Source organism: Podarcis filfolensis (assembly GCF_964270895.1).
Source record: "Podarcis filfolensis genome assembly, chromosome: 1".
Lineage (NCBI taxonomy): Eukaryota > Metazoa > Chordata > Lepidosauria > Squamata > Lacertidae > Podarcis > Podarcis filfolensis.
Window position 1 is genome coordinate 26,008,888 of NC_139604.1, and position 14,218 is coordinate 26,023,105.

At 41.4% G+C, this 14,218-nt stretch overlaps 1 long non-coding RNA gene across 1 annotated transcript; it reads right to left on the reverse strand.

Annotated features, from left to right (window-relative positions):
• Window positions 1–756: 756 nt before the first annotated feature.
• LOC310743721 lies at window positions 757–10,073 on the reverse strand. Its single transcript, XR_014539186.1, has 3 exons — window positions 9,985–10,073; window positions 2,164–2,331; window positions 757–912 (listed from the first exon to the last, which is right to left on the reverse strand). It is a non-coding gene; the product is annotated as an uncharacterized lncRNA (long non-coding RNA).
• Window positions 10,074–14,218: the final 4,145 nt, after the last annotated feature.

Sequence of the window (14,218 nt, forward strand, 5' to 3'; positions counted from 1 at the left end):
CTGCAACTGATCACCTCTGTGGTGCTCTCCTTGGTGCTGATATCCAGACTCTTCCAGCAGTGAAGAATACTATACTGCTAAGAGTTCCCCAAGGTTCACAAGACAATAAACATTCAGAGGTTATTATGTCATAAATATTATTATAAGAAAGCAACTTCAGTCCACCTGAACAAGGAGTTTCAATATGTTTTATGCTTCTGCAGGCCACCCTTTCCTTAAGTCACCCTTCTCCATAAATGCAAGCAGGAAAACACTCATGCTCACACCATAAAGTTGTGTCAGCTCCCTGTCCACACATGTTCCCCTAATATGTCCATAGGGCTAACCCCAATTTTATAGGGTGTCATGGGGCAGAGCCAATACATGTATCTTCTGTACAATGTGGGAATGTGCATTTTCTTACTCATAATAATAATGCATAAAAAGGGAAAGTATTGTGCAGCTCTCTGTTGTATCCTGGAAGGATATCTTTGCTAGTCCCTTACAGCAAAATCAAGGCAGTCTTGTAAAACTAACAAATTCATTACAGCAGAAGCCAGGGATAGGGAGCCTGTTGTCTTCCAACTATCATCAGACTAAGCCAGCATGGCCAATGGTCAGGGATGGTGGGAGCTATAGTCCAGCCACTTTTGAAGGACCTCTGGAAGATCACAGGTTTTCCAGCCTTGGAATAAACATTCAAGGACTAGATGTGTGAAGCACAATTCTAAGCTGAGTAGGAGCTATAGATGACTAGTGTGCTGCCATTTTCTCCTCTAGATCTTCCCTTTAATAGAGTATTCCTTGATAATTGTCTGGCCTCCTTTTTACCTGATTTTTCACATCATTGAGCGGCTATATCATAGGTATTTGGCTGTAGCAGATGGGACTTGTGGTGTGTTCTGCATGGAAGCTGGACAAATAGACCAGTCTCTACACAAAAGAATAAAATGAGCACAAATCTCACATCAGAAATGGCACTATCCAGAAGCCAGCAGGAGAACGTTTCAGTGCATCAGGACACGCTGCAAGTGACCATTTGTTAACAAAGGCACTTCAAAGGGAAATTCCAGCGTGAAACTTGGTGCATTATAATTCATCAGGATATTCAATCACCCGCAGCTGAATTGAGAATTTTATCACGCTGCATATGTTAATCTAACAGTGTTGTATGCTTCTCCTATCACCAGCCCTGCCTTATCAATTGTCACTGTAACTATTTTGCTTTCACATAATTATCACTGCTCTTTTTGCATATCATTTCCCTCTGACCTCATTCATTTGCATTCCCACCACACACCCCAGCATCTTGTGCAGAGATGCCTGCACATTATGTATAAGATAAGGTGGCCTCTTGTCCATGAAAGCTTATGCCATAATAAACGGTAATCTTTAAGCCATGGGTGGCTAACTTGTGGTTTTCCAGAAGCAGAACAATTCCCCTCATGACCATGCTGCCTGAAGCTGATGGGAGTCCAGCAACATCTAGAGGGCCACAGGTTAGCCACCTTTTCTATCCCCTTGCCAGATATTTTGGATCATTTGCCAGGATTCCACCCCCTGCTTTAAACCTGTGAATGCCCACCAAGATTATGAAGACTTTGATGGTTTACACGGTCATTTCTTCTAGAAAGAAGGAACCTCTGGTTTTCCCAGAGGGTGATTGGTTGACTTTCAACTCAATTTATTCTCTGATTTGCTTCCTGAATGTGCACATAAACCAGAGCCTAAAATGAGTTCAGAGATTGTTTTCCAGGACTACTGATCATGTGAACCATTATTATTGGTTTCTTACAGCTAGAGGAAAAAAATGAGTTTGCACCAGCATGCCTGGTTCAAAGGGGAGGGAGTTATACATTTTATACACTCTACATTTTCTTTGCTACACAATGAATGAAATATGAGTATGTGATGGGAAAACAACGTGTGATATTCAGAGAGCAGTATATTATCTATTCAAAAAACTGAAGAAATCAAGTTTATATTCTTCCTGATCACATTCTTTGGAAAGAAATGTTTCTAAATTCAAATTATTAGAATAACTGCACAGTGTAAGCCCAGGCTCAGTACTACGTATGCTCACTTATGTAACACAAACTCACAATGTGATGTGTTCTGAAAAAAGCTTCATTTCATTTCATTTGTTTTTATTTCTGGCATATAGCTCCAGTCATTTAATTTTACCTTCAATTGTTCTCTCTCTCTTTCTCTTTTGCTTCTGTTTCATTCAATTTTCATTTGGTTTTCATTTTTACGTAGATTGCAGCAGAGCCCCAGCATGTCTTCTGATGCCTAGAACTTTGTTGTTTTCCGTCTAAGATTGCATGAATTCCCCAGGTTTTCTACCACTTCCTGAAAGCATCAGACATATTTTAGACAGATTGGAGAATGTGCCCCTAATTTACAGACTGAAGACAGTGTCCAATGAAAAGACAAAATGAACAATGAAAAAGGGGGGCGAGGTCCTTTAAAACTTCCCCTTTGCTTAATGCTTCAGATTGCAGTTTTCATTGCCCCACAGAACATTCTCTGAATACATCCATTTGCTAAGCAATGCAAGACAATGCTTCAAAGAGCCTTTGCAGATGTTGATAATGCCCTGTGCTCCACGTTAGACAGTTTTTACATTTTTATTTATTTTCTTATATTTACATTCTGCCTTTCTTCCATTGTGTGTCCTGTCTCTTTATTCTGGACTGCATTCAAATAGATTGTAGGTGCTCCTTAAATGTTGATACCATTATCAATGGGAACTGTTTTCTGTGGGTTCATCAGTTTGTGCTAATGTAATTTATGCAGCACAGTCCTAGGAAACTCTGCTCAGGAGTAAGCCCAGCTGTGTCCCTATTAGTGAATTAAAGATTGCAGACTTATATTTATATTTCTATATCTTTAGAGAAGTACAGTTGTAGGCAGAGTAAATGGGTGGGTCTTTTCCATCAAATGGGTGCTCTACAGCAGAGCCTTCCAGACTTTCCATGTCGGTGACACACTGTTTAGACATGCATCATTTCATGACAAAGTAATTCAGTTTTACTAGCAAACCTGAGGTTAACCGAACCCATTCCCAGCCCTTGGAAGAGTGCTGGGAGCGTTTGCACCTAGACACTGCAGCAGACCCACAAACATGCCATGATATACAGTTTGGAAAGCTGTGCTCTATATAGAGAAAGAAACTGATCCCATTGAAAAGTTTCTTGGAATCAGCCCTCCCTATGTGTTGGCAGGCCTTTAAAAGTGATTCTAACACTTTGGGATGAAGCCCCAGAAATATCTCCCCTTGCTCTCCTGTAACACTTAAAGGACACCACAGTCAGTGTTGTTTGTAAAAGGATTTAAAGCATTTGAATTAAACTGTGAAATCAGCAAGACCATCAAACCAACTTTTCACAGGTTACTCGACTCTCAACTATATTTCAAAGAAATCATATTGCCACCCTTTCCCCCCCTTTGGTGACATTTTCAGCTTTCTGCTCAGTGCTTGTACAATTTTCTGGAAGTGCTTTCAGACAGGCTATGATCATATTTCAAACATCAATGCATAAACAACAGTTCTAAAACACCTACTGTGTTATGCTGGGTGATAAATAATTCTTAAAAGTTCTGGATAACTTAAGAGTTTTTTACTCTTTACAATGGGAATTGGTTTCAAGAATACAGTTGGAATATCTTTACGTTATAACGGCAGCAATTAACCTGAAAACTTTTCAAAATAGATCCCGTATTTCATCATGAAAATCTGCAAAATGGGAGGGAGCAGAAAATCAGGCAACTGCATTAAACAGGAGTAAATATGGGGAAGGTGTGTTATATCTATCATGGGGTTTTTTGAGTATTGTAATTCTAATGAATCAAAGGGAAATGTCTTAGTAACACAATTTCCATTTCACCCTTCTCTGTGATTCCTTAAGTTTCAAGGAAATGTGCCCCTGTTACAGTTTAAATTATGCAATCAGGGGATTCATGGGGTGCCGAAACGTCACCCCACCTCCTTATTTGGGCTCCAAAGAGAAGAAAGTGGCAAGCTCCCTGTTTCCCTTCAGCCCAATGGCCACGCAGTGACCTAGGGCCCCTGCATGCTGGTAGGTTTCAATGAGCACACAAGGGCAGCATTAATGTGTCAAGGCAAACCTCTGCAGCCTTTGGTAGGGGAGGTTTAAATACATACACCACAGTTCTCCTGCAAACATCACAACCATCCCCAGTATGCAGGACACACACACACCCCCGCGCGCATCCTCCCCTTAGTTGGTCTGACTTTTAAAATACGATTAGTACCAGCAGTAGGCAACCTAAGGCCGGGGGCCGGATCTGGCCCAATCGCCTTCTCAATCTGGCCCGCGGACAGTCCAGGAATCAGCGTGTTTTTACATAAGTAGAATGTGTCCTTTTATTTAAAATGCATCTCGAGGTTATTTGTGGGGCATAGAAATTTGTTCATTTATTTTTTTTTCAAAATATAGTCCGGCCCACCACATGGTCTGAGGGCCCACAACTGAAAAAGGTTGCTGACCCCTGATTAGTACAATCTCTCTCTCTCTCTCTCTCTCTCTCTCTCTCTCTCTCTCTCTCTCTCTTTTTATTTATTTACCTCCCTCCCTCCCTTTTGACTAGCAGCAACATATTTACATACACAGTGGTTTATAGATAGGCAAGAAGAAGAAGAGAGAAGAGTTTGGATTTGATATCCCGCTTTATCACTACCCAAAGGAGTCTCAAAGCGGCTAACATTCTCCTTTCCCTTCCTCCCCCACAACAAACACTCTGTGAGGTGAGTGAGGCTGAGAGACTTCAGAGAAGTGTGACTAGCCCAAGGTCACCCAACAGCTGCATGTGGAGGAGCGGGGAAGCAAACCCGGTTCACCAGATTACGAGTCTACTGCTCTTAACCACTACACCACACTGGCTCCCATCCCATTCCAAGGGGTGTGTTTATCCTGGCCACATCCCAAAGATTTCAGTACTTTAGCAGCATATTCCTTCATTGAAAAGTTATAAATGCTGGTTGCCTTAAGACTCAGATTGCTTCAGGGCGGGTACAGGGTGCCAAACCAGTTTTAGAAACCGCCGCACACAAGGAGCACAGTGACATTATCATTTGATCCAGAATGTTTATGCTGACACCTTCCAAAAGACCCAATAAAAGTGTCTCATGGAATGCAGATTGTTTGGGTGATTTATCCAAGCAATATATACATATATCATGCGGTCTGTGTGTTTCAATATTAATACCTCAATAAAGCATGTCACTCCTTGTGTGAAACTTCTCTCCTTTTTCAGGCAGAAAAATTATGCATTGTGAAACTTTGTTAGTGTTTTCCTCCCTTTCGACATAAATGAACTCTGACAAGAGAGGGTCTATGCGGAAGACTGACATTCGTCATTCACAAATTGATACACTTCCCCTCAGGTTCTGACAGAGAAGGCAATGTAAACTATTAGAGCATTCGTAACCAGCCCATTGAATTTTCCTTGATGTGCACTCACATTTCTTTAAAAAGCTACATAAAAGAATTTTTAAGGGCCCAATGCCAGATTTTCTCAAATTGAAAGATAATTGTTCTTTGCAATTATAAATAGACCAAACAAAATAAAACAGATAATAATGGAGCCATTGTGATGTAGCAGAAGGTTTGAATTTAACTTGGAGAGATCTGGGTTTAAACTCACACTCAGCCATGATGCTCCCCCAAATGATCTTGGGACAGGCATATTTTGGGCTAATCAACCTCACATAGGGCACTTGTGAGATTAAAATGAGATAATCTAAACTATGGTGTTCAGAGACCCTTGGCAAAAGGGTAGGATAGAAATTAGATACAATATAGGTACTGTAATTGCATACTATGGTATTCTAAACCCTCTTACCTTGGAGTAAGCTCTATTGAATCCAATAGGACTTCTTTCTGTGGAGATATGGTCAGGATTGCACTACAATTCCAGGTAACTGTTTATATGACTGCAGCCTAGCTTACATTTAAAGTCATGCAGAGGGAATAAACGAAAGTCCTTTTAGTACTAATCTAGCCACCACCAAATATATTTTTCCTACAATTTGCATTGACCAGTAAATATTTTACTACATAAAAACAAACCCACTGAAGTAGCATTGTTGCATGGAATTTGTCATAGATGGTTTCAGACTGAGTTGTTTCTTTCCCCCTAATTAATACCCACTTACCCAGCAGAGGAGTGATCAGTTAATATTACAGATATGTACAGTGACAGAATTAATTGTGCACAGTTCACAGCTATTATCATTATTATAATTAAGGCCAATTTCATTTTCCTAATGAGATCATCTTTAAAGAGGCCAGGGAAACCACTGGTGACAGTTTAGGTGTCCATATTGGCTGGAATGGAAATCAAAAGAAGATTCAACAGTCAGAAACAGGAAGTGAAATTGATATCTTGATTTTTAAAGTGTTCCTGTGTTATCCAACACATTTTCAGCAATGAATATTGCACACCCTATGGACATGGGAGTGGGGAATCCCCCACAATTTCACTGAGACTTATCTAAAGTTTGTGTAGGAGATTATACTAATCTTATCAGAATTATTTCACTTTACCTAAGCAATTTTCTTAGTCTTGTGAAAGCTCTTTCCTTTTGAGAGTCTTCAGGTTCTTTTACTGGGTGAAAACCTTATCTTGCTCCTCTGATGTTGCTGAAAAGTTGGTGAAAATTGGTGACAGGTCTACTTTGACCATCAGCCAAAATTATACTATCAGTTAATGAGTGTTTTAGGGCAGGCTCATCCACTTGCTTTCTCACTATGTACAAAACAATGTAAAATGTGAATTTGAATCTCTTTTGGTTTGGTATGGTCCCAGGGGACAGAGTAATGGAGATGACTATGAAGAGAAAAAGGGACGTGGATGGTGCTGTGGGTTAAACCACAGAGTCTAGGGCTTGCCAACCAGAAGTTCAGCGGTTCGAATTCCTGCAATGGGGTGAGCTCCCATTGCTCTGTCCCAGCTCCTGCCAACCTAGCAGTCCGAAAGCACAAAGTGCAAGTAGATAAATAGGTACCGCTCCAGCGCTGCTCTGGTTTGCCAGAAGTGGCTTAGTCATGCTGGCCACATGACCTGGAAGCTGTATGCCGGCTCCCTCGGCCAATAAAGTGAATGCTGCAACCCCAGAGTTGTCCGTGACTGGACCTAATGGTCAAGGGTCCCTTTATGAAGAGAACAGAGTTGTTGTGCTGAATTAAGTCAAAGGGCTGCCTAGTCTAGCATCTTGTTTTCCACAGCCGACAACCATATGCTTGTGGGAAGCCCACAAGCTGGATGTAAGGGCAGTAGCCCCCATGCGCTGCTGTTCCCTGGAAGCAAGTGGTATTCAGATGTATTATGCCTCTGACCTTGGAATTAGCATACACCCATCAAAACGAGTAAGTATTGGTAACCTTATTCTCCAGCAACAGTGTCACCCTCTTCGTTCCCCCACAATGCACCAGGTCCTGATGTAACCCTGACATTTGCCCCACCATGGTGGGTGAAGATGTTGGGCCTGTGATTTCTGCACCTTAAACCTGAATGTGGAGGGCCACACTATACACCTGAAATGATGAAATGATCACTGGAAATGACTTGTGGCTACAGATGCTTCCTGGGGATTAAGATACACTAGGTTTTGTTCCAATTTTATCTGTCCATCTCCCTTCTTTCCATTAAAGGCACCAGCATCTTCAAGTCATAGGATCAATCCTTTATCTCTATTTCAGCAAGCTCTCAAGTTCTTCCAGCTGATCCAAAATAACTGTGCTCAGAAGTATGTTCAACTTAATTCAGTAGGATTTACTTCCTGATAGATATTCTGAAGTCTGCAGCCTAAGATGAATTCTTTCTCCATTCACAGTATTGGAGATGGTTTGTTGCTTTGCAAGCAGAAAATTGGTATGTCCTCTGATTTTGCATTTGAACGTAAGTTTCTGTTTTTCTCCTTCTCTCATTATTTTTTGTTAATTCTTTTAATTGTTAATCTTTGATTGACACATAGTTACCAAAATCAGTTATTTAACACCCTTGATCTTAAGTCATTCAGCGTCAGCTTCCTATTGGTGATCCAGATGATTTATGGTTACCAGAGCAGAAGTGGGGGTACCCCTGTCCAGGTAGGGGTGCAGCTGGGCTACCTGTTGAAGGTGATGGAAGGCACTTCATGCCACCAAGGCCACCTGGGCCTCAAGCAACAGTAGTGGATCCAGAAGTACCCTAGATCAAGAAATAATAGCTGTAAAGAAATATTCTATAGCTAAACCCTGGGAGAAAAAGGAGCCACCAATATAATGGTTTTCACTCAAGGGAGCCACAAAGTTAACAAAGCTCTAAAACTAAACTGGAATTATCTATGCCACCCAGTATTTTCCATTTCTGATGGGACTGTTTGAGAGAAGTTTGCCCTTATTTCTTTTGTATATACATTACATTTACTTAATCTCTCCCCCCCCCCAACAGCAAATAATATCATCCCTGAAGGTTACCTCAGTTGGAAGAGCATGAGGCTCTTAATCTCAGGGTCTTGGGTTCAAGCCCCATGTTGCGTAAAATATTCTTGCATTGCAGTGAGTTGGACTAGTTGATCATCATGGTCCCTTCCAAATTGTTGATTCTATCATTCTTTGAATTCATACTGTTCAGAAATGCTGATTCATTTTAAATTAAGCCTGACATTTTGCTGTGTTTGTGTCACCCCATTTTTATCCCAAATAAATCTGTGGTGGTTCTCTGTTAAGCCTAAAAGAGGGCTCCTATTCATAAACCTCACATGGCTGAAATCTTTGGTTATTTTCTTCATACCACAAATGACCTTTATTGATGTTTCTGCATTTTGTTCCCCTTTTACATTATGCATTATCTCTGGTCAGCACCAGTTTCCTCCTTGCTTATAGTGTTTTCTCAGTAAAGTGACATTTCAATTTTCCTTCCTATATGTTTTGCATGTTAAGTGTGCTTTAAAACGGAACCGCTCTGTGGACATTTTTCCCTCCAGAAAGCTCTGGCAAAAATCAGAACAACACATTTGGATATGTCCATGTCTGCATCTTCACACCTTATGTCAGGTAAGGGTGATGCTAGGTGAAGGTCCCTTAGGCACCTCTGAAGGTGAACAGGGTTGTTGTGAAACCTGTGGGCAGGATATGGATCACCCTTGGGACTCAGACATCCACTCAGAGAAGTGGGGCTGCTCAGAAAGGCTGACTCAAAAGAAGATGTTTAGGAAAGGAACCTCCCTCCATGGCCAGGGGCTGGCTCATCCAAATAAACACAGAGTGGGATTCAATGAGTGATTCCCATCAGTTGAGGCCCTGAGTAAGGGCTTCCCCTTGCAAGGAGGGAATTCTCATCCCCCCCGCACCCCCAAAATTCACTCAGGAGAGGGTAGGAGAACCCCAGAACAGGCAAGCAGGCGAGGAGAAGGGTGTGGCCATTCCCTCTAGCAAGCTGATGGAACAATCACATAAGTACATTTTTGAATCCGTCCCACAGGCTGGTCGGCTGGGGTCTCCTAAGAGTGAGCTTCTCCTACAGAAATTGATCGCTGCAGATCATAGTGTTAAGTTAATAAAATATGGAATCAGTTCGTGTTTTATTAACTCAACAACATGATCTGTCTAGATTCTTTATTTTAGGCTCTGGTGGCAAACAGATTTTTCTTTTTTCCATGAATTATCACAATGTAACCACCCCAACCCTGGAAAACAAACGGCCACAAACCCTCTCTAATTTCAGACAGGGTCATTCTCATGATTGCTTTTGGCAAATCATCAACAAGGCAGACATTTCGAAGTCAGGTCTAAGCAAAATCATTGTCACAATCAGCAGAGCTGTGACAAAATCTGTTTTACAAGTTCTTGAGTTTTCCACTGCCATCAAAGAGGATTCTATTTTCCTGTCTTTTTTCCAGGGCATATTATTAATTTATTATTATTATTATTATTATTATTATTATTATTACTATTATTACTATTATTATTACATGGGTATGGGTGCTGACCTCACCTTATCATTGCAAGGTAGCCAGGGGTGATGTGTGGTTTTCTTTCTTTCTATTAAACATCTTTCCAGCTCTCAGTAGCACCCCGTACTCCCTGATCGAAAAAGTCCGCCTTAGAAGGTGATGCATCATGATGTTTCCCCAGGACACTGATTGAAGTACAGGCAACCCAGTAAGGCTTCAGAGTACAGACCAATGGATAGCTGATTTGCAAAATGAAAGGAAGGACACTCACAAATATTTCTTTGCATCCACAAATGTAAGCACATAAAACACCCTGCAACCCACCTATGAGGATTTCACTGAAATTTTCTGTCTCCTTTGATTGCTTTCAAGTGCAATTTATTTTCTTCTTAATTGGATAATTGACAGGTTTCCACCTTTCAGCAAACCACAAAAGGCAAGCACACAAAAAAGCCTTTCACTCCACCCACAAGAATTTCACCAACATTTCCTTTCTCCTTTGATCATTTTCACATGCAGGTTCTTTTCTCATTAATTGATGGAGAATGATGGGGGGGGGGGAGGAGTGGGAGAATTTTTCCACAGAGCACAAATAGCCAGTCCATAAATCTCTCCCTTCAGAGAAACCTCATACTTTAAATCTTTCATTTCAGCTAGCAATCACGTGGAAAAGATGCTTTCTGTTTCTTCCCATGAAAGTTTGATTCATGGCTCAATTGTGGTTTAACATCCATTTCTCTTCTGATAAACATTCTTTAACTACTTGCCAGTACTCACTGATGGGGCTATAAACTGTGATTCAATGAATAGATGCTCAATGAATAACAGCTCAGAGTTCTAAAACACAATTGCACCCGAGGTCTCTTATCTTTCTCTATCTGCAACAAGTACTCTGTTCAATCACAAGACATTCAAAGTGTAAAATGCATTTTAGGTCCCTGTTAGTCATTCTCCATATGATGTGGGTAAACTTCAAAAAGATGGCCTTTTAAAAAGTAGTGGCTGCTTCAAAGAGAACCTGATTAAATTTCCCTGGCATTTAGAATACATCTGTAAATTCTCTATTAGCACTTTTATAATGCTACATTCAGGAGAGATATGTAATACTTTAGTCACAGCTTATGCAGCCACAGTTTAGTGTTCTTTGCTAGCCTGTATTTCAAATTTGTGTTAGGCGATGTTTCTGTCTGCTGCTGAGCACCTCTTTGCACTTAGTTCTTTATGTTGGTTGATGATATAGTACATGTGTGTGTGTATACATGCACACACAAACACACACACAATATATATGTGTGCCTATGTATGTGGGGCAGGGGAGAGAGATAATGTACCCTCAAACGAAATGGTGGTTCTACCTCCTCACGAATAGGTTAGCCACACATAGCTGTTTCTATCTTGCCTTCCTTTGGGACAACTTTTTACACATATTCTTTGGGTGTATTTGCATATTACTTGGATGCAGCTAAGGCTGTTCATTCATGAGCCTGACATCCCATTAAGAAAAGGGCATGTGGAGGAGATGTGGAAATACTTTATATCTCTCTCTCCCAACACAGCTGAGTCTGAATGCTACACTAGTTGTAGAAAAGCCTGAGGTGTTGTGAGTAAATCAAATGGGGCATTTGTAAAAGCAAGTGTCCTGGATTGGTTACTCGTTAGTAAGTGCAGGCTGATCAGGGTCTACTCATGCAGTACCATGACGATTCCACTGAGGAACAGGCTCCCTCCTGTCCCAGGTGTAGGTCCTAAGGAGGGAAGGGGAAAAGGAAGGGTCCGGTCAGCTCTCAAGTGCCCGTACAGTGGTACCTCTAGATACGAATGGGATCCATTCTGGAGCCCTGTTCGCATCTAGAGGTAAACGTATCTAGCGACGGCACATCTGCACACGCATGCGTCGCTTTTCGCTGCTTCTGCGCATGCGTGTGACGTCATTTTGAGCGTCTGCGCAAGCAGCGAAACCCGGAAGTAACTCGCTCTGTTACTTCCGGGTTGCCTCGGAGCGCAACTCGAACGCGCTCAACTCGAAGCGTATTTAACCCGAGGTATGACTGTATTTGGTTTAGGCTTGGTTGGGATATATTAATGAAATTATCACAGCAAAGGATAGCTGTGTATAGCTATCAAAGTCTTATGCAGTTGTGGTTGCACTTAAGACATGAAAACATTATCAACCCACAGTGATGGGTCAGGACCAGAGTACAGGAAGACCTCCTGTGCCTCATGGCTTGGTGACCTGCTATATCAGTGGCATCTGCAGACATGAGATGAAGTCAAATGGTCACTCCATTTGGGATACTAGACTGGATTAAGTTCCAAGACTGAATCAAGTTTCATTTCTGAGTTTGGACTGGATCTCAGAATCTAGTCAATAGTCCAGAACTGGATAGAAGTAAGAAAATATTGGCTCTACGAAAGTATTTCTAGAAAAAAACTGACTTCATCCTGCCAAAACTGAGTGCCATATGTCTACTAAGCAGCTATCTACTCTGACCAGCAGTAGCTCTGCAGAGTCACAAATACATGGAAGGTCCTATCCCCATGTTGGAAAGCCATTTGCATCATCATGGCACCCTTCAGACCCGGGCAACTGCATGCCAGCTTGGGAGGGTTGACAACATGAAGTATGTCAATGAGGGGTGGAGATAACTGTACAGTCCTGCAGGCCTTTTCATCAGTGAATGCCTGATGAGTGCTATTGCAGATCCATTAACTGGAAATGTCAAAGGTTTGAGCATACCCCAAATTACTCCATTGATATTCAGTTATATTCTTAGTTTAGGATAATCAGGAAACATAAAAGATCAAAGGTTTTATGGGAAAACTTCTACATTGAGATAGGACTATGAGCAATTTTATTCTCCTTATTTTCAGAATATTTGCCCTTTTAATGTATGTTCTTGTAAAGTATTCAAGCCACTTACTCCATATTCTGAGTTCTTAATATTTTCTTCCCCATCTAATATCCACAGTGATACACTGGAGCTACAGATTAATTAGAGAAGATAGTATTCTGTTACATTTGTGTAATAATCATAACACATGCCTGAAAACTGTTCATTAAGTCTTCAAGCTAAAAAGCCGTTGCCTTAGCTTACGTAAGAGAGTGCATAACTTAGGAAGCTCAATATTTTAGCTTGGCAACACACTAACTAGTCATTAGTGCATGTGTATGATGCTTAATACACTGGAGAACAGTAAGGTAAAGGTAAAGGACCCCTGGACAGTTAAGTCCAGTCAAAGATGACTATGGGGGGCGGTGCTCATCTCACTTCAGGCCGAGGGAGCCAGTGTTTGTCCACAGCTAGCTTTCCTGGTCATGTGGCCAGCATGACTAAACCGCTTCTGGCACAATGGGACACCATGACTGAAGCCAGAGTGCATGGAAACGCCATTTACCTTCCCGCCACAGTGGTACCTATTTATCTACTTGCACTGGTATGCTTTCAAACTGCTAGGTTGGCAGGAGCTGGGACAGAGCAATGGAAACTCACCCCATCTTGCAGATTTGAACTGCTGACCTTCAGATCGGCAAGCCCAAGAGGCCACAGCACCACAGTACTAACAATAATTGCTGAAAATAAAGGGATCTGGCATTCACATCAGGGTGATCACTGAACTGGCTATTTCAAATGCGTTTGGTTTATTTACAGAAGTCTCTCTTTCCCCAGACTTCCTTCCTTGCTCCTCTTCTTTCACTCAGCCATTCCTTTTGCTTTATTTGTGATTCTCTAATAAGGAGTTTGCCCACCAGCAACTGAATAGACTTGGTCAGAATATGTCAGCACAAAAGGTTCCTTCTATTTGATCTTGTTGTCTCTATGCCATGAAATGGGAACAAAACAGTCATGATGTAATGGCTCCCTAGGAAGAAGATAAAGCCTTTTTTGGGGTTCCAAATTTTCAGATCAATGCTTACAAAAAGGATACTGGTGTTTTGAGGAGTCACAGTATGGGATAGCAATCTAGGATACATATTTGAATAGTGCAATCACCTACCTAAAAGTAGAACATCACCCAAGATGGAAACAGCTAATGTTCCATCTTAGTATAGGCAGATGCAGAGGCAGACCTACATTTTTTGGATCCTGAAGTTTGAACAGTCATGAGGGACCCTTCTCAACCAGCAACGAGGTCCGGGTAATTACTGTTATCTTCTTCTTCAGTCGGGTTGTTCCATGGCAGATCACCGCACCTTTACAACATCTGTGCTACTGACCCTCATTAGGAAGATGAATATATCTCCATTCAACTTGCAGCACTCTTAGTGAGTAACTA